Raw genomic sequence first — 22,238 nt, 5'->3', positions numbered from 1 at the left:
ATTTTGTTATTGAATTGTTTGGATAAAAACATAGATATTTTGAATGTTAACTGGTTATCAGATGGATGATTGGAAAATATTTTCTCTCATTTTATATGTTGTCTTTCCACTCTGTTGATTATTTTCTTTGCTGTGCAGAAACTTTTTAATTGGTTATTATCTCATTTGTCTGTTTTTGCTTTTGTTGCCTGTGGTTTTGGACACCATATCCAGAAAATTATTGCTCAGACCAATTTCATAGAGCTTTTCCCTTGTTCTTTATTCTAATAGTTTTATAGTCCATGTTTTACATTTAAGTCATTTATTCCTGTTTTAAATTTTTGTATATGGTATGAGATACAGGCCTAATTTCATTCTTCTGTATGTAGATTTCTAATTTTCCCAATACCATTTACTGAAGAAATTGTCCTTTTCTCATTGTGTTGCTGGCACCTTTGTCAAAACTCAGTTCACAGTAGATGTGTGGGTTCATTACTGGGCTCTCTATTCTCTTCTATTAGACTATGTGTCAGTTTCTATGCCAGTACCATACTATTTTGATAACTATGGCTTTGTAATATATTTTGAATTCAGGCACTGTGATGCCTCTAGTTTTGTTCTTTTTAATACAGATTGTTTGGTTATTCAGGGTCATTTGCTGTTCTATAACAATTTTAGAATTTTTTTAAATGTCTATGAAAAATAGCATTGGTATTTTGGTAGGAATTGCTTTGAATTTGTAGAGCATTTTGGATTATAGGGACATTTTAATAATATTAATTCTTCCAATCCATGAACATGGGTCTTCTTTCTATTTATTTTTATCTTCTTCAATTTTTATCATCAGTGTTTTATAGTACAGTACATCAGTGTACAGTAATTTCAGCCCCTTGGTTAAGTTTATTCCTAATTTGTTTTTGTAGCGATTGTGAATGGGATTATTTTCTGGATTTCTTTTTCAGATAATTTATTGTTAGTATATAGAAAAGCTGTAAAACAAGTTTGGAAGTATTCCCTCTTTTTCAATTTTTGAGAGAGTTTGAGAAAGATTAGTATTACTTTTTTTCGTAGTGTTTGGTATTACTCAGCAGCAAAGCCATCAGGTCCTAGGCTTCCATTGGAAGAATTTTGCAGTCTCATAGCTTGTTGTTGGTTCATTCAGATGTTCTATTTCTTTATTATTCAGTCTTGGTAGATTGTATGTGTCCAGAAATTATCAGTTTCTTCTAGATTATTAAGTATGTTGGTGTATAACTCTTCACAATCATCTCTTAAATCCTTTGTATTCTTATGGAGCTAGTTGTAATGTCTCCCCTTTCACCTCTTATTTTATTTATTTAAGTCTTCAATTTTTTTCTCTCAGTGTAGCTAAAGGTTTATTGATTTTTACCTCTTCAAAAAGCATCTCTTAGTTTTGATGGTCTTATCTATTTTTAAAAAGTCTCTATATCATTTATTTCTGTTCTGGCTTGTATTATTTCCCTCCTTCTACTAACTTTGGGATTAGTTTATTCTTTTTCCTAATTCCTTGAGGTATAACTTTAGGTTGTTTATTTGAGTTCTTTCTTCTTTTTTTGATGTTGGTATTTACTGCTATGATTTTTTTCTTAAAACTGCCTCCACTGCATCCTAAAAGTTAAAAAAAAGTTTTTTTTATTAAATCGTACCTGTGCGTAGTAACATAATCATGGGTACAATGTGCTGGTTTGATATACAATTTGAAATATTTTCATCAAACTGGTCAACATAGCCTTCACGGCATTTTCTTAGTTATTATGTTAAGACATTTATATTCTACACCTAGTAAATTTCACATGTACCCTTGTAAGATGCAACGTAGGTGTGGTCCCACCAATTATTCTCCTTCCACCCCTCTCCCGTCCCTTTCCTGCACCCTAAAAGTTTAATGTGTCATTTCTATTTTCATTACCTTAAAGATTTTTAAAAAATTCCCTTTTCATTTTTTCTTTGACTTATTTTTTGTTGAGAAGCTTGCTGTTTAATGTTCATATATTCATGAATTATTCATAATTCCTCCTGTTATTGATTTGTAGCTTCATATCACTGAGGTCAGAAAAGATACTTGATATGATTTTAATCTTCTTAAATTTGTTAAGACTTATGTTGTGGCCTGTAGGATGTTTTGTATATTTGAAAAGAATGTGTTTCTTGATACTGTTGGAGGATTGAATGTTCTTTTTCTTTCATTTTTTTTTTTGGAGATATCTAACTTGGTTTCTCAGTTTTGGTGCTCTGTAATTGTTTTGTCCCTTTGTTCTAAAGTATAGAAAAACTCTAATAGTTCATATGGATTTTCTATCTCTGATTTCCCCCTTCCTCAAGCATATGTCCAATAACATGAAGTACATGAAATAAAGTATATTAGTGGTTAAGAACTTGAACGTGAACTTTAGAGTCAAACAGATACAGATTGAAATCTTGGCTGTAATCACCAATGTAATCTTCAATAAGTTAATGAATGCCTTGAGTCTCAATTTTTTTAACCTATGAAGTGGGTGGAAAAGGCCTCCTGTTTGGCTAAAATGAAATATTATTCATAAACTAATTGATATAATGTCTGACCTACTGACAGTGATTATTAAGTATGCATTCCATATTTTTAGCATTGTAATAATGGTGGACATAAAATCATGATAAACATAACGTAAAATTTCTTTTGAAGACACTTGATATGGGGATAAAGAAGGTAAAGATATTGATATCCTAAACCAAAGGGAAATGTTCAAGGAAATGTTTTGGGTGGATGGCTGAAAATATTGGGAGAATACGCAAGTCTCATAGAGTTTACCTCTGTGGCTCAGGAACTATTTCCAAGTTAACCAACACAATAAAACTTCATTGCAGTTTGAACCACATTACTTTAACAAATCAAATGAGAATAAACTTTGAGTCCTAGAATCATTTATGGTGACATTTATTCTCTAAATTACCAAATTGTTTTGTTTTATACACTTTCACCTTTATAAATAATTTGAGCTAGCAATGTGTAAATTTTAAAGCTAAAAGAATGTTTTCTGAAAAACTTGGTGTGAAAGTATAGGAGTTCCTACCTATTAGTAAGTATCAATTGTGCTTACATACTTGTGCGCAATTTCTTTTTAAATGGTCCTATAAAAATTAAAAGAAAAAGTAAATGCATTCATTGGGAAAGTTACATTCAACAGGCGAATACTAATGAAGAGGTTCATGGACTTTAATGGTGTATTGAAATTCCCTATTATATTGCTTTACCCTTTAATTTGTCCTTCAGATACATTGATATTTGCTTTATGTATTTAGCTACTTTAATATTAGGTGCATATATATTTATAATTGTCATATCTTCTTGATGTAATGACATTTTTAGCACTATAAGATGATCTCTTTTGCATAATTTTACAATTTTTGACTGAAAGTCAATTTTATCTAACACAGATAGTACTACCCCTGCTCCCTTTTGGTTTCCATTTGCCCAAGATATTTTTTCCATGCTTCTCTTTCAATGTGTGTATTCTTACAGTGACTTGACTCTTTCTTAGGCAGCATACAATTGGGTCTTTTTTGGGGGGGGGGCAGGGCTGGGTTTGAACCCACCACCTCTGCCATATGGGGCTGGTGCCCTACCCGTTTGAGCCACAGGTGCCACCCTGGGTCTTATTTTTTATACATTCAGTCACTCTATGTCTATTGATGGAAAATTTAATTCATTTACATTCAAGGTACCTTGCTTTATTGTGCTTTGCTCTATTTTGCTTTGCAGATATCAAATTTTTTACAAGAAGTTTTATGACTACCCTATATTAAGAAAGTCTGTGTTTGCCATTTTTCCAACAGTGTATGCTCATTTTTTCTCTTTGCAATAATTCTCATTTTTTCTCATTTTCATAATTATCATAGTATTTAAAATTTTTAATTATTATTATATCTGTTCCGGTGCTGTAGGAACTATGATATTTCATGTCGTTGTAACTGTTTTGGGGCATCATGAACCATGTCTATATAAAATGACAAATTTAGTCTATAAATGTTGTATGTGTTCTGATTATTGCACTGACTGTCCATTCCCCTATCACTTTCCCACTCTTCAGAACTTCCTAGTCCCTGACACAAAACAATATTAAAACGAGGGCAACTAATAACTCTAAAATGGTCTCTAAGTATTTAAGCGGAAGGAAGAGTTGCATATCTCTTACTTTAAACTAGAAGCTAGAAAAATTATGCTTAATGAGAAAATCATATTAAAAGCTGGCCTCTTACGCCAAATAGTTGGCCAAGTTTAAATGCAAAAGAAATATTTTTGAATGAAATTAATCTGCTACTCCAACGAGTACATGGATGGTAAGTAAGTGAAACAAACACCTTATTGATGATATACAGAAAGTTTTAAGGTTCTGGATAGATTAAACCAGCTACAGTAGTCTCTTAAGCTAAAACCTAATCCTAAGCAAGGCTCTAGCTGTCTTCAATTCTGTGAAGTCTTAAAGAGGTGAGGAAACTACAAGCGAAAAGTTGGAAGGCACTGGAGGTTGACTCATGAGGTTTAAGAAATATATTAAGGTAGAGTATAAATTGTCTTAACACAACAATTAAATAAGTGAAGTGAAGGCTATGTTAACCAGTTTGATGTAAGCATCTCAAATTGTATATAAAATCAGCACATTGTACCCCATAAATGCGGTGTTGTACACAGTTATGATCTAATATAAAAAACAAAACAAAAATAAAAAAGAAAGAAAAGAAGCCATCTCTTTAACATAAAAGTACAAGGTAAAATAACAAGCCCTGATTTAAAAGCTGCAGTCAGTTATCCAGAAAATCCAGTTGAGATAATTGATGAATCCATTGCTATGCTAAACAATGGATTTCCAATGTAGACAAACAGCCTGTTATTGGGAAAATACCCCATCTACCTTTATAGTTAGATAAGAGAAGCAAGCTCCTGGTTTCAAATCTTCAAAGGACAGGCTGACTCTCTAATTAGGAGCTAATGCAGCTGGCGACCTTAAGTTAAAGCCAATTCTCATTGAAGATTCTGATAATCCTAGGGCCCTTAATTATTATGTTAAAATCAATTCTGCTTGCATCCTAGAAATCTAACAACAAATTCTAAATTACTGGTACCACATTTATTTTTAGCATGGTTAAATGAATATTTTAAGCCCATGTTGAAACTTATAGTTCAGAAGAAAAAAATTCTTTTAAAATATTACTGCTCATAGATAATGTCCCTGGTCACTCAAGAGCTCTGATGGAGATGTATGTGTTATTAACATTATTTTCATGCCCGTTAACACAATATCTATTCTGCAATCCATAGACCAGGGAGTAATTTCAACCTTCCAGTTTTATTATATAAGAAATACATTTCATAAGGCTGCCATCAATAATTATTCATCTGATGAATCTGGGCATAGTAAATTGAAAACTTTCTGGAAAGAATTCATCATTCTAGATGTTATTAAGATCATTTGTGATTCTTAGGAAAAGATCAAAATATCAACTGGAGTTTGGGAGGAGTTGATTCCAACCCTCATGGATGTCTTTGAAGGGTTTAAGACTTTAGTGGAAGAAATAGCTGCAAATATGATGGAAAGAGCAAAAGAACTAGAGTTGGAAGATGTGAATGAACTGTTACAATATGAGATTATTATGAGAATAACTTTAATAAGTGAGTTGATTTGTATGAATGAACATGGAGTTATTTTTGAGAAGGAACCTATTCCTGCTGAATAGGCTGTGAACATTGCTGAAATGATGATAATATACAATAGAACCTTTGTTAGTTGACCACTCAGTGGATGGTAATAAACTAGTCAACATAAGGAACTAATCCTACTGCACCAATACATACATGTGGTGCATGTCTGGTCTATGAAAATTAAGTCAACCTAAGAAGGTGGTCAAGGTAAGGAAGTGGTATTTAGATTATCTCATAAACTTAGTTGATAAAGCAGTGGCAGATACTGAGAGGATCGACTTCAATTTTGAAAGGAGTTCTACTGTGGGTAAGATGATATCAAGCAACACTGCATGCAACAGAGAAATCAAGTGAAATAGTCAATCAATGTGGCAAACTTACTTTCTTCTTTCAAGAAATTGCAACAGATACCCCATCCTTCAGAAACTACCACTCTGATTCATCATCAGGCATTAACACAAAGCAAAACCTTCCACTGGCAAAAAAATTACAACTTGCTGAAGGCTCAGATTATTGTTAGCTTTTTTTAAAGCAATAAATGAAGGTGTGTGCATTGTTTTCTTAGACATACTGTTACTGCACACTTTGCTATAGTGTAAACATAACTTCTTTATGCCCTGGGAGACCAAAAAGTTTGTATGTCAAGTTTTCTTATGATATTTGTTTTCTTATGGTGGTCTGGAACCAAACCTACAGTATGTCCAAAGTCAGTCTATAGTTATTGATAGGTAAGGACTTACTGTTGTCATTTCATTCATTGTTTTCTAGTTGTTTTGTAGCTCCTTTATTCCTTTCTTCCTCTCCTGCTGTTCCCTTTGTGATTAGGTGACTTTCCTCCTGGGGTATGCTTTGATTCCCGACTTTTCATCTTTTGTGTGTTTTGTGTGTCTGCTAATACTATAGGTGTTTGCTTTGCAGTTACCATGAGGCTTACATAAAATAGTATCATAACAAGCTCTTTTAAGCTGATAACAACTAAGTCAATATAAGTTGTAAGTGTATGCTAGTGTTTTGAATCCATCCTGCGTGAGACATGTTTGTTAAACCACCTTGCAAATGAAAATAACTATACAATTTTAGACATTACTATATGTATCTAATTTTAAGTAATTATTGAGGTGAAAATCTAAATTTCTCTCTCCCCCTCTCTCATCTAGGAGCTAGGAATTGGAAGGATAGGGGCCAAAGTTTACTTGTGATGAAACCTTTCTCTGCAGCTGTGGTGCAAAAGAAGAAACACCCTTGAAATTCTTTGTGGCCCTAAGATTTTTATGCAGCATGGGATGGATAATGAGATACAGTGTTAGCTCTCTTGGCATTTATGGGAATGCCTTTATGGGCCTTAAAGTTATACTTAGTTCTGAATGAATATGATCCAAGCTATTTTACATAGGACAAAAATAGCCATTTAAAGTCACTATTGATCACTCAGTAGACTTTGGAAAGATATTCATGATGTCTTCGGAAGTGGTACACTATCTACTCTTTTATTAAATGCAGAAGTTATCTTTCTGCTCTCCTCAATCTCTTACATTTAGTGAATATGATAAGAAGAAAATGGTGATGAAAAACATTGTTGTTTAAGTTAAAGGAAAGTCCATTTAAACTTTTCTACACAGGAGTAAATTACAGCTTTCAAGTTGAGATAGAACTTGTCTATTTTTAGCTTAAACTGAAATTCATACAGGAGATGGAAAGACCCTGGAGGACTTTGAGTAAAAGTCATCTTTGCATAAGGTGATTTCTTAGGATTTTTTTTTTCATTAGCTGTATCCCCTAACACTTAAGGATTTTTCTTCTAGAAAGTAGTAGTCAAGAAGAATTAAATATTACTCTGAGAGTCTATTTGTATCAGTTGATTTTTAAATATTATACCTTAGATACAGACAGGCTATTAATCTGCATTATTGAAATAAACACTTTTTATGCTATTAAATATGACAGATTTTTAGAGATGGAGTTCTGGGAAGTTTTCAGCAATGTTTTGTGAGAAGATTTACTGGATGAGTAATTTGAGGATAGAAGGAGAGGAAATAGAAGAATCTGAATGTGTCTGACCCCCTGGCATATACAGCAAGCAACGACTAAGTTTAAAGGGACAATGGACAATGTTTTCCTTGGGAGGAAAACACTGATATGGATTGCCTGTGGAGTTTCACAGAAAATACAAAGGTCATTTAAAATATTATCTTAAAGGTCAAGTACATAGATGCTTAAGTATTTACAAATTAATATACTGATTTTAAGCTTTATTTTGAAAGACTCTGGGTAGGTTGTGTTTTTTTCATTGATTGCATAACATGGCTCTATTGTACAAGAAGTAAATGGACTACACTGTCCTTTCAAAACCATGGTTCAAAGTAATGTGTTTGATAATAGAAAAATAACTCATGTGTTTTGAAGATTTTAGGTCCTCTAGCAGAACTAGCTGTACATGGTAGGGAGCAGGTACTAAGTTTCTTAGAATTTGTGATATTGATCCCGTCAGGGGATGTTTGAACTAACCTCAAAAGGAAATATTAGTCACCTTCTTACAACTTGGGCAGTATTAAGAATCAGAGAACAAGATGAAAAGACTATACTTTGTGCAAAAGAAAATCTTTTGAAAGAAATTCTGAAAAGAGTTATACAAAAAAAGAATACACTCCCTACACAGCATAACATATTTCAATTTTATATATGAGAAGCCAAATAATCTTAAATCCAATTAAATTTATGTTCTGAAGGCTCCTGCCTATGAATCTATTAACTATCCCTTTTCTAAAAGTGGGTCTATTTTCGGAAACACATTAGACCTGGCGCACAAGAATTAATCTCTTAAATTTGGGACAATCTTTATCTTCAGATATATGCAGTGCCTAAATTGTGTTGATTCTTACTTAAAGCATTATGGATTTTTGACACGGAATCTAAAATAAAAATCTTGTTTTATAAAGATACTGATAGTTATTGTACATGGAATAAAAAATATAAATAGAGCAAATATTTTTACTACAGTTCTCTGTTCCATGTTAAACACATTAAAACACACCATGACCATCACACCAGAAGCAGCAACAGTGGGCAGACCTCAAGGGCAGAAATCCTTTGAACAATATTTCTGGCACGTTTCACTTATACTTTGATCAGTCGTTTCCCAAGACAGGGCTCACTACTTTATGATGAAGTCCCTTGCTATACATTTATAAGTGTTGTAAAGTTCTTATGCCCAGCTTTGCCATCCCGCAGTTTTTCTCCTTACCTTCTGGTATGGCACAGTCAGTCTACACGTGCATCTGATGGTTCCCTTCAGCTATTTGCAGAACATCATATCACCAGTCCCTTCTCCAGCCAGAGGATTCAAATTCTCTCAAATCATTCTTCCATTAGAAATTTTGCAGTTCCACAGTCTTGTCTGTTTGTTTTTTTCCTTATTGTGTCATCTTATTGTGGCCTGGGACACAATTATTTAAAAAATAATTCTAGTACTAGTGTCAGTCTAATTCCTTGAAAAAATTTAATTCTAAGTAGTACAGTTTTTCTGTTGTCAGAAGACTAAGTTACCAGTGAATTTTCTATAGTTTTTCAGTACGTCTATTAAAAGTTGTGCACCAAATTACATAAAGTACCCTTAAAACTAGTCAATGCAAAATACCGAGTGATTATTGTATCTTAGGATCTGGGAAATCTACATTTTAGTCATAATATTGGATAGAGGTTTTATTTCAATATTTCCTTCTGTGGGCTCATATTCAGTTTATAGTCCATTAAATACACCAGAATATTTTTCTAAAGACCTATATGATTAGTCATTATCTCCCAATTTTTATGTATGCAATTGATTTGATCTAAATCTAAGGCTTTGAATGTTTTCTGTTAAATTTACTCTTTAAAAAAATTTTTAGTTCTGAAATTACATGTAATTTTCCTGGCCCTGTTATCAATCAATAGTATAAACTTTTCTTTAATGCATCCTTTCAAATGAGAGGGCAATAGGGCACTAAAATCATATTGCAACATTTCATCAATCTAGTAATCAACATATGTTAGTTATCATTTCCGCTAACTAGGCAATTATCCATTCTTTTGTTTTTCTTTTTTTTAATTCCAAAATATTATGGGGGTACAAATATTTTTGGTTACTTGGATCACTTTTGTAATGTTTGAGTCAGGGCCACCAGTGTGTCCATCCCCTAAATAGTGTTTCTCTCGTATCTGGTAAGTAGGTTTCCCCCATCCCTTCCTGCCCTTTCCTCTCTGCTTGATTTCTGCGGAGTTTTGTTTCCCTGTGTGTATGTGTGTGCTCATCAGTTAGTTCCAATTTAAAGCAAACATGTGGTTGTTGTTCCATTCTTTAGGCACTTTACGTAGGATAATGGTCCCCAGTTCCATCCAAATTGTTGCAGAAGGCATTAATTTGTCATTTTCATGGCTGAGTAGTGTTCCATGTTTCAAATATACCACATTTTATTAATCCACACCCGAATTGATGGGCACTTACGTTGCTCACACACCTTTGCAATTATGAATCATGCTGCAATAAACATTTGAGTGCAAGTGTCTTTGTGATAAAATGACTTCTTTTCCTTTGGGTAAATAGTAGTGGAATTGCTAGATCCAATGGTAGGTCTACTTTTAATTCTATGAACAATCTCCGTACTGTTTTCCACATAGGGTTTACTAATTTGCAGTCCACCAACAGTATATAAGCATTCCTTTCTCCCTGCATCCATGCCAGCACGTATTGATTTGGACTGTTTAATGAAAGTCATTCTAACCGGTGTAAGGTGATATCTCATGGTGGTTTTAATTTGTATTTCCATGATGATTAGTGACATTGAGCTTTTTTTCACATGTTTATTTGTCATTTGCCTATCTTCTTTTGCAAAGCTTTTGTTCATAGTTTTGATCATATTTTTGTTGTTGTTGTGATTGCCAGGGGGAGTCTTCTACATAAATTCTTTGCCTAGGCCAAGAGCTTTTCCAGCATTTTTTTCTAGAATTCTTATGGTTTCATGCCTTACAGTTAACTCTTTGTATGCATCTCGAATTAATTTTTGTGAGTGGTGAGAGATAAGGATCTTGTTTCATTTTTCTTTTTAAATCTATTTTCTGTTTTCATTTTTCTGCATGCAGCTATCCAATTTTCCCAACACCATTTATTGAATTAGCTTCTTCCCCCCACTCTGCACTGTTGTCTGCTTTGTCAAAGATCAGGTGGCTATTTGCAGATGAGGGTGTTATATTTGAGTTCTCTGTTCTGTTCCATTGGTCCAGGTCCTATTTTTGTGCCAATGCTATGCTGTTTTGGTTATTATAGCTTGCTACTATAGCCTTGTAGTATAGTTTGAAGTTTGTTATATGATGTCTCCAGATTTGTTCCTTTTGCTTAAGATTTCTTTGTATATTTGGGTACTTTTCTTGTTCTATACAAAGCATAGAATTACTTTTTCTAGGTCTGTGAAATATGACATTGTTATTTTGTTGGGGATTGCATCGTATCAGTGAATTGCTTTAGGTAATAGGGACATTTTAACAATGTTGATTCTATCAATCCATGAGCATGTTATATTTTTCCATTTGTTTGCGTCCTCTGTAATTTCTTTCCTCAGTGTTTTTTGTACTTCTCTTTTTAGAGATTTTTCACCTCTTTGGTTAAGTATATTTCTAGGTATTTTGTTTTCTTTGTAGCTATTGTGGATGGTATTGAGTCTTTGACTTGACTATCAGTTTGACTGTTATTAGTGTATAGAAAGGCTAGTGATTTATGTACTTTGAATTTGTAACCTCAGACTTTGCTGACTTTACTTATCAATTCCAAGGAGTCTCTTGGTGGAGTCTTTGGGGTTACTAGATAAAGATCATTTCTTTAGCAAAAAGTGATGGTGTGACCTTATCTTTCTGTTGGATACCCATTATTTCTTTCGCTTGCCTGATTGCTCTGGCTAGGACCTCCAGCACTATGTTTAATAGAAGTGGTGACAGTTGGCACCCTGTCTTGTTCCAATTCTTAGTAGGAATGGTTTCAACTTTTCCCCATTTAGTATGATGTTTGCTGTAGGTTTATTATATATTGCTTTTATAATTTTGAGATATGTTCTTTCCATGCTAGGTTTTGAGGTTTTTAACCATGTAAGGGTGCTAAATTTTGATGAATGCTTTTTTGGTATCTATTGAGATGATCATATGGTCTTTCTTTTGCTTCTGTTTATGTGGTGAATCACATTTATTGATTTCTATATGTTAAATCATCCTTACATCCCTGGGGTGATGCTGACTTGGTCATGGTGGACTTTTTTTTGATGTCCAGTTGAATTCAGTTTGCTAGTATTCTATGGAGGATTTTTACATCTGTATTCATAATGGTTATTGGTTTATAGTTTTCTTTCTTTGCTGTGTCTTTTCCTGAGTTTGAGATCAAGGTGATACTGGCTTCATAGAATGATTTGGGGAGGATTCTCTCTTTGTCAAGGTTATAGAATAATTTCTGCAGTATGGGTACCACCTCTTCTTTATAGGTTTGGCAAAATTTGGCTGTGAATTCATCTGTTCTGGGGACTTTTTTTTTTTATTACTGCTTCATGGCTCTCAGGAGTTCTTCCTTCATGTTGACTTTGGCCAATCTGATGACTGTGTATCTTGGTGATTTCTTCTTTGTGATGAATCTCCTAGGTGTTCAATGAGCTTCTTATACCTGGATCTCTAACAAGACCAGGGAATTTTTCCTTAATTATTCCCTCAAATATGTTTTCCAGTCCTTATCTGTTTTCTCCTTCACCCCCAGGATGCCTTTGGTCTCATATTTGGCCATTTTACTCAATCCCATATTTCTCATAGGCTTTGTTGATTATCTTATTTCTTTGTTCTTTAATTCAAAAGAATTGTCTTCACGTTCTGAGACTCACTGTTCACCTGGTCTGTTCTGTTCTTAAAACTTTCCACTATATTTTGCATTGTTGGTGGGATTGCAAAACACTACAACCACTATTGGAAGAAGAATGGAGAATTTTCAGAGAATTAAAAGTTGACCTTCCATTTGATCCTGCAATCCCTTACTAGGCATCTACCAGAAGAAAAAAAGTTATTTTGCCACAAGGCATTTGCATTGGACTTTTTATTATAGCTCAATTCATAATTGCCAAGATGTGGAAGCAGCTTAAGTGCCCATCAATCTATGAATGGATTAACAAGCTATGGTATATGTATACCATATAATACTATTCTCCTTTAAGAAAATATGGGAACTTTACATCTTTTGTGTTTACCTGGATGGAGCTGAAATACATTCTTCTTAGTAAAGAATCACAATTATGGAAAAACAAATATTGAATGTACTCAATACTATCATGAAACCAATATATAAACATCTACATGCCCACAAACAGAAAATCACAAATATATTCTAATGAGGAGGAAGGGAGAGAGAGGGAAGGGAACAGTGGAAGAGGGAGGGTGATTGGCAAGTTCTTATCTAACATGCACACTGCCTGGGTGAAGGGCTCAACTACAATTTAAACTTTACCTTAGAAATGAAACAGTGTAACTTAAACATTGGTACCTTCATATTAATCTGAAATTAAAAAAAAAAAAAGGAACAGGGAAAGGTTGATGGAGGTGGGAATTTATAAAAGGGAAGCATATAAAGGACCAGTAAACAAACAAACAAGCAAAACTTTTCACTGTGTTTTATATTTCCTGAAATACATTTTTCATTTCTAGAAGTTATATATTTTTATTCAATATGTTGATCTCTTTAGTGAATTTTTTCATTCATTTTCTGAATTGATTTCTGGTTTCTTTGAGCTAGTTTTCCATTTTTCTTGGATTTCAGTGAGTCTTCTTACAATCCATATTTGGAGTTCTTTATTGGTCATTTCAACATTTTCATTTTCTTAGGTATTTCTTGTTGGAGAGCTTGTGTCCCACTTTGAAGGTGTCTTTTTACTCTGATTTTTCATATTTCCCAAGTTCTTGTGCTGATTGCTTTTTATCTGGAGCAGCTGTCACTTATTATTTTCAGATTTCATTTTGTTCAGACGGGGCTTTAACACATGTTATAGACATGCCTCATAAGGGTATATCTGTAGCATGTCTTGGATAAGAAACTTTGGCTTTGTTTAAGATAGGTTTGATATTTGTTCAGGTTCTGGATGGATGGCTTAGTTACAGGTATACCTATGTGATGGTTTTCTCAGTTGTTAGTTTTATGTAAGCTGTAGCAGTGATGAGTTGTGTCTGTGGGAAGATTTCCTGTCTTTCTTTAATGAGAGAGATAGGAAGTCTTTTGAATCCTTTTTCTTTCCTCATCCCTGGGGTCTTCTTAACAATGTGAATTGTATTGGCATGTCCAATTTAATCTCTGAGGCAGTAAGCGTTGCTTGTAAGTAAGAATCAACCACACCCTGTATAACTGAGTCAGGAAATGTTGAAAAGGGCTGTGAAAATTTGCCTCCCTGTCAGTAGGTGGTGCTTCCCAGAAGGTTGTTTTGGGGATCTGTGTCTGGCTGTAGTTCCTCAGGAGAAGTACTCAAATAGTCCAGGTGGTAGATGGTACTCTAGAACTTCTGCAAGAGTCCTTATTTTCCACCATAGCACAAGTGGGTGGGGGAATGTGGCTGGGCAGTACTAGGTTGGACAAGCTAGTCCTCAGGCTCCACAAATGCTAGTAAAGTAGCTATTTTTTGGCAGGGTGGTCAAAGGTACACTTCCAGGCTTCTGGGAAAGCCACCAAGGAAGGGTGAATATCACCTCACAATGCCAGAAAGTCTGTTAGTAGGGGAGGTGTCTTCTGAGATTCACAATCTGGCTGGTGGGAGTGGGTCTTGTGTCACCCCTACTCTGTGGTCTCTCTCCAGAATCTGACAGCAGGAAGGAGCGAAAAGTGTCTCAGTTTTACTATAATGACATTGAAGGCTGGAAGTTTTCCTGTTCAGGATTCTACTCTGCTGGGAGCATGGTCTTGCTGTAGAGGAAGGGGTGCTCCATGAGTTCTTTGTGGCTGAGACCAATTCTGCACTAGTTTTTCAGTTCTTTCCTACAAGTCTCCTTTGCCTCCCAAGATTAGTTCACAGATCTAGCCTCCATGACCCTGAGCAACAAAATTGAGTCCTGAGGGTACAGCATGTGGCCTGTGTGCCTGTCTCTGGGTCCTAAGAGGTCAATCCCTGACAGTATTAATGAGATACATGCTGGTCCTGAGTTGCCTATGGGGTGCTTATGCAAGTTTGATGTTCCTTCTCTTTTGGATGTTCCCCACTATGATGGAGCAGCCAGGTGAGCAGGATTGGGGAGGGACGGTAAGCAGGAATCTCTCAGTGCAAGCACCCCTTATTCTGCTGCAGGCTATTAAGAGGAAAGTTTCAAGCCCACTCTCTGTAGAAGCCTTGGTATGGTGGACACACCAACACAGGGAAAATAGTTGCTCTGACAGCCTTAGCTCAATCATCTCTCTCAGCAGCTGAAAGTGGGGGAGAAGAATGGGAGGAAAAAAGTCTGAATAGACAAAAGCTAGCACTGTGGTTGTCTGTGTCCCTATCTCTGGAAGGTAGCCCACCTGGAATGACCAGGCTCTGGGGTCACACATTTCCTGGCACCCCTTGGCTCCTGCCATCTAGCCCAGAGTTAGGAAGTGTTTGTGTGGCAATGAATAAGACAAAACTGAGAGATGACACCCCCTGGGCAGGACAAAAGTACACAGTGGGTAGAAAAGCAATATGGCAGCTGCTGTTTCAGCTTCATTGTGTGATGACTGGAAGTGGCCCCATAGGGAGCTTTCAGCCTGGTGTTTTGTCCTCAAGAAGCTCCCAGTTCACTGATGGCAGCAACTTTGGGGCTCATGAGGATACAAAGGTTTTCCAGCATTTCAGGAGCCTGCTGACTGCCAGAAATGTGAGGGAGAGGGGAACAAACCACCTACCTACCCTTTTTGCTGGCTCTAAGCCTCTTGGGGGCTGGTTCCTGGTGATTTCTCACTCCTTCTTGTTCTGTTCTATACCTTTTTCCATGGACTCTCTGGTAGGTTCCAGAACTTTTCCCTTGGAATTACATCTGATCTATGGGTTTTTTTTATTTGTTTGTGTGTTTTTTTTTCATCTAAAACTTTTCTTCCCAAGATGATCTGGTAGCTTATGTCTCTGATCAGTCATCTTCTCTCCCCTCATCCATTCTTTTGTTTTTCTACAGGTATTTCAGGGGAGACTTTATTAAAAGATATCTGAAATCAGCATATACTCCAAAAAGTGATATTCCAAATAATTTGTCTTATAAGACTCTCAGACAAAGGAGATCAAGCTATTGTAACAACATCTATTCTTACTGACTTTTTTCTGGTTTCTGGAAAAAACTTTTGCTTTCTAAGTATCTATATATGATTATAGAATTATTTCAGAAATCCATATTGTTAGTTTATTCAATGAATAATTTCTCTCCTTCTTTTTGGAAAGTAATTGAGATTCTTTTTAATTTTTTGAACTCTCTTTCATATACTAGGCTTTGCCCCTCTCTGTGTTAAGATTCCAGTGTAGAGACACTGCTAAATTGTTTAAGTGTTTTGGGTATTGTGAAACATGAAACACAAAAATGTCAACAAGAATTTATTAAATATTCTACACTTACATAAAGTAATTAACTTTATAATATACCATTACACTGGAAGTTCTTTCTACCATCCCAATGTTGTTACATATTCATTTTGAAATTTCTAAGTTTGATATGGGTAAGTGTTCTATAGGTCACATCCCTACCAATGTTTAGTGTTTTTTCCCTCTTTCTCCCTAACCTTGCCTCTTGGTTCCCAACTGTGCTGCTACTCTTAGGTATGTGGATTTTTTGACATGCAGGTGTATTGTCTATGACATTATGTTACCTTTTTTCCTCAATAATATCTGTGATATAGATCCATTGATTTTTCCAGGCATGTGCATCTTTCACCAGTTTTCCTCAATTTCCATAAGATAAACTCACTTCTTTAGGTTACATTTTAAAGTTTAATTTGTAATGCACCCATATTCCTAACTGTTCCAGATAATACACTACAACTAAACCCATAGGTATTGGTTTTCTTACAAAACCCCTTCTGAGTGAATTCATAAACGTTCATTCCATCATTCTTTTTAGGTCATTTTTTTTTAATACTGTTGGTTTAACCTTTTAAACTGGACATTTTATTTTCTCCCTCATGTCTTAGAATTCTTTTTCATCTTAGCAAGATATATTCTTCACAGGCTTTTTATATTTCTTTTCTTTCCCAGTAGCTCATGATTTAGGAGTTACAAACCTTAGTCTGGAAAACCAAATCCTGGTCATTATCTTTTATATAGATAGATGTTCACTTTCTGTGGTTTTAAAATTTTACTTCTACTGTCATACTCTTCAACTTGTAGAAAATACGAAATCTTTAAATATATCTCTGAATCTGCACTAGTTATCTATTTCTGTGCAACAAATTACTTCTAAACACAGCAGCTTAAAACAAGAAGTGTTTGTTGTCTTATGCAGTATCTAAGGGTTGGGAATCTGGGAGCCGAGCTGGGTGGTTCTAGATCTCTTGAGTGACCCAACATGTAAGCCAAGCTGAAGTCATCTTAAGGTTCTATAGGGCTGCAGAGTTACTTCAAAGCTAAGTCACCTAAGTTGGAAAACTTAGGTTCCTTGCCAGCTCTTAGTTGGATAATTAAAGATAAGAGAGAGTAAGAGGTAAGTGACAGAGAAGGGACTGAGTACCCAAGATGGATTATAACCTGATCTCAGAAGTAACATAGCATTATTTCTGCCATATATTATTGGTAACACAGACCATTTCTGATACCAAGTGAAAGGGGACTCTAAGGGAGGGAAGAGCAAGAGATGTAGATCCTTAGGGCTACTACTGTACACAGTTTTCAGTTTCCTGTCCTAGTCTTCACATAGACGTATAATATTTTAGGTTTCTTCTGAGGGAACGAGTAATATCCTTGGAAATTAATTAAGTAGTGGTCGTGGATTGGGAATATAAGGCTTTCCAGGCCCTCTGGCAAATTTCAGATACATCATCACTAAATTAGCATACTCTGATTATCTTTATCAGATATTTCAGATAATTATATAAATTGCACCTTTAGTTCTAAATTATTTCATACTTTTCAAAAATTGATGAGATTAATTGCTCTTATTTAATAAAGAGAATAGCCACCTGAAAGATAAACTCATGATATATATAGTCTTCACATTTCCTTCTATTTCAGAAACTTACCTATATGCTAATATGTGATAATAGACTATGTTATAGTGGCATTATGTGGTACCGTGTGAAGACAAAGAGGAATGATGGCCCAAAGGCCAGGAATTAATTTTCATTTTTAAAAATTGTACAAATCAATGTCCTCAGTAAGCAAGATGAGAATATCTGATATTATCTTCTCCTAATCGAGCTTACAGTAATTTTTAATCTTATTGACCTTTACCAATTATTTCATTTTCTTTTACCTACTAGTTTAGGGATAGACATTCTCTCTGTCAGTTAGAGATGCAGTGGGAGTAAGATGATACTAATTGTGTGATGTATTCAAAAGCAGGATATTATATAAATGCCTTAAAAATATAAACAAGCCTGTCATAGGCACCATAATTATCAGGTGTCATCACACTAATTATATATATATTTCCCCCATATCATACAAATTTTCTAGTGCAATAACAACTATTTTGAGGCTTTACTAACAAATATGAACCTAAGTAGAAGATGGAGAAAACTTGCTAATTGATGCAAAAAAGGAGTCAAACCCTTTTTCCAATTATGGGAATATTTTAGGCAAAAGATGTTTTGGCTTACAAAGCCTGACATAACAATATTTTTAAATACTGTAAAGTAATTTAGAGTAAAATACCCTCACTCTGTTGAGAAATAGAAGAGGGAGGTTTTAGCCTTTCTTACGTTCATACAGTAATGCTATGAAAGAATGAAGAATCCAGGTTAGTATTTTTGTACTATATTTTATCTCTACTAAAAACATCTATTTTCAAACCAGATTTTGAAATTATAGAGAGAAAAATCCTCACCACAAATATGGACTCTCAATCTGTAGTTTTTAAAATGAGGTCTTTATTTGTCTTGAGAGTCTTTCAAATGGTCTATAGTTAAGTCCAAAGGGCAAATCACACACAAATATGCGCATTGCAGGTTTGAGTTAGTCTTCAGGAGAAAATGAAATTAAATTTATATCATATAGCTTATTAAGTAAGAAAAAAATTGCTTTATTATTTTCTCCCCTTTGAGGCCCCAAGTTGGAATAAATTATATAGATAGGCCATTATATTTTTGCTATGCTAAACTCAGGTTAACCGAGATTGTGAATTGTAGGACACTTACTGTGTCATAATAATTCACAAATGCTTATTACCTAGAATGACAATCATCTTGTAAAAATTCCTTCTTGTAGTAATGTTATATCTTTGAATTCTCAGCTCTCAAGGGGTAATTTCTAAAAGTATTTCCTGATATTTTGTTATTTGCAAATCATGGCTCTCTTACTTTAAGAAAATTCAGTAGTGGAGGCTTATTATTTACCAAATACAAGGAAGAGAAAAAATTGTTACTGTTCGTACTATAAAAAGATTCTGTGTTACAAAATGATGTACTGCATGATGCTTATAAACAAGGAACTTCTCTGGTGCATTTAAGAAAATGAATTGAATAGCAGAAATGTGGTGTGTGTGTAGAACTTTGAGGTCATATGTCTATTGTGGAACAAAAAGGAAAAGGGATTTTTTTCAATATAATAATGTTGTTTCTGATTAATTTGTGTTCAGGATCAATGTAAATTATTTAACAAATATCTCAATCCATCTTTGTGAATCTGTCCTTTATTTTCACCAGTAATCTTATTGTAGTTTTCAACTACAGTCAGATTTATCTTTCACTTCATCTAGGGCCTACTGAATTTCTCTAAATTACAACAGTCAAGATGCTAAATGTGGATATAGTTCATCTGTGATCTACTAATGCATTGGTTGCCATGGAAGCTGCTCTTCTGGCCTTACTTGATCAATTTTTTTTTTCAAACAAGTAATTTAATAATTCTCTCCAAAGGGAAAAATGCCATAATGTTCTGGTTACCAAAATGAAAGAACCAAATTGTTTATTTTGATTCATGATGGTCTCCCCCTAATAACCATGATAATTTGGTCACTTTGTTCACAGTCAGTAGACACTAATACTTGAATTATTTCTTTCTAAGTATGTTGCTGAATTCCCTTTTACTTTCATTTACTTTGTTCTGTGTTTCTCAAAGAAATATCTTAAAGAAGCTGAATATTTTAAAAATATAAACATTGGTAGTGTTTTCTTTGAGAGAGACTGACTAATTATGTCACAGTTAATGAATCATGTAGCCAGCCACCACTGTTATCAAAAGCATTCATTAAATACCCCATTTACACATTGCATTTATCACCATTAGCAGACTGTGCGTCCTTATTCAGAATCTTTTGACCATCTTGTCCTGATAATCTGCTTTCTAAAATGAAAGGGAACAGCAGTGAAAATGTGCCTTGTTATGAAATGCCACACTTCGGGAGGGACATTTTTTCGCTTTCCTAAACTACTCTCAAACTCTCGGCAGTTATGATTATAGACCTAAGATCCAGTGTGCTCTTGCGTACTTAACTTTAATGCTGCATGAAAAATAGGGGCATCATGAAATTAATTAGGACATTTATTTTCAGCCATGAGAAAGAAAACAAATTATTATCTAGCAGTTGCCTGCTGTCCTGTAGGTGGCAGTGTGTAGCAAGGAGAGGTTGGCGGTGATAGTTACTGCAAAGCATCTCTTAAGAAGAAAAAGTAGAAAGGGGGAAAAAAAATCAGTTTCTTGTCAGAAATGTCTTCTTGCATCTTTGGCATTTGGTTTCTCTAATGCCTGTCTCTAGTTTGAATCCTGAACATACATGCCCTGTATCATTGAAATAATTACCGTGCATTTTCTTTGGCTCAAAGATGTTTTCTGTTCTTTAATATGTACTTCCATGTATCCACTGTAGGATTAAAAACCCTGTGGGTGTTAAGGAATATTTTTTTGACTGACTGACTGTCAATACTGAGGCAGAAGTAAACATCTCAACCGCTTTATCATTTTATGTTTTTTAAAATGGGAGCACAGAAGTCATCTGCAGAGTATTGGCCAAGATACGAAGAACAACTATATAAACATACTGTCTTTAAAATATTCAGTAATAGGTATTTGTTTTTGAATTCTGAGTTTCCCTCTGTGATATGTCGTTCCATCTGGTTTTGTTGGGGATTAGATTTTGCCAGATAAGCCCAAGTACTCTGTCATCATTTCTAGTATGAAGCCACGTTTATCTCATGTCATTATAAGCACACATCCATGCTGCGTCTGTCTTCTATATATGGGATTATGATTTTCCTATGAAAACCAGTAATAGTCCCTAAGCATTTTTTTCTGATCTTTTCTCCCACCCTAAACAGGAATTATTAGATTTGGGGAAATGATGCCTGTCTCTAATTACCAATGTCTCTTGTAAAAGAGACAGCAAAGGTGTTAGAGCAGTCCAAACATTGCAGCTCCAAATCTTGATCAGAGACTTTATTACTTTTTATGTAATTATATTCTGTCCGTGTCTGATTCAATTAGAAATCTTTCCAACAAAGCAGGTTACAGCATCTGGAGCCTTTGATCTCCTTTAAGCCTCTGATGTAAGCAGGCAAAATGATCACTTCAGAAAGAGAACACAAACTCTCAAAACCTATCACCCCAATTTCAAATTATACTTTTAACCCTCAGTGTTTTCTGCAGCTGTCACCCCTAGTCAACAGCTGGGCTTGGCTTCAGGCTGTGAGCGTAACTAACGCAGATCATTTTAGCCATCTTTTAATGCTGTTTGTCAACATTGGCTTATTTCCTTTGCCTACATTTAAAAAGGGGGCCTGAAATCCAGCTCATTAATTTGGTCTATTAAAACAAAACAAAACGAAACAAAAATCTTATGGAACGACTTCAGATGCCCTTTCCTGGCTGTTTGACATCCATAACTCTGCTAAGTGGCAACCGATTTTCTCTGTCTCCCTACTCTTCCCATTGTTTTCAGATTTATAAAAACAAGCCTCTTCTTTGACCCTAATTTGCTGCTTTCTATCTGCGAGCTGTAATGCCCTTCTACCGAGTCCGCTGTGTTTTATCAGATGTCACCTGTCTTTATGCTCTGAAGGTACTTCTTGCCTTTGTCCTTTTCAAACTACTGTGGTGATTGTGGGTCGCAATTCCCTGCCACAACTGTCCTCATCCTTTATAAACTTCCTCTTGTGGGTAGAACACAGATCAGCTGCCGTTTAATAAAGCAGGCATCTCATTTCATTTCTTTCACATCCATCAAAATGTCTTTTCCTAGAACTGGCACTCTTCCACTATTATTTGGTTACCTTGCCACATACAAGTGATTTTTCATTTTGTGATTGGTGAAAGAAGCTCCCAAGGGTGATGTTTTTCCTGTGGAATTGAAGGATGCCAGCTTTCTTGCTAGAGACAAAGAGCTGGTGCCTCTGCCATTTTGATACCTACCCGGCCTCTAGCACCTGAGCTGATGGACT

The sequence above is a fragment of the Otolemur garnettii genome, unplaced genomic scaffold (genome assembly GCF_000181295.1).
Source record: "Otolemur garnettii isolate 467f Iridium unplaced genomic scaffold, OtoGar3 scaffold00004, whole genome shotgun sequence".
Lineage (NCBI taxonomy): Eukaryota > Metazoa > Chordata > Mammalia > Primates > Galagidae > Otolemur > Otolemur garnettii.
This window is presented reverse-complemented; position numbering follows the sequence as displayed.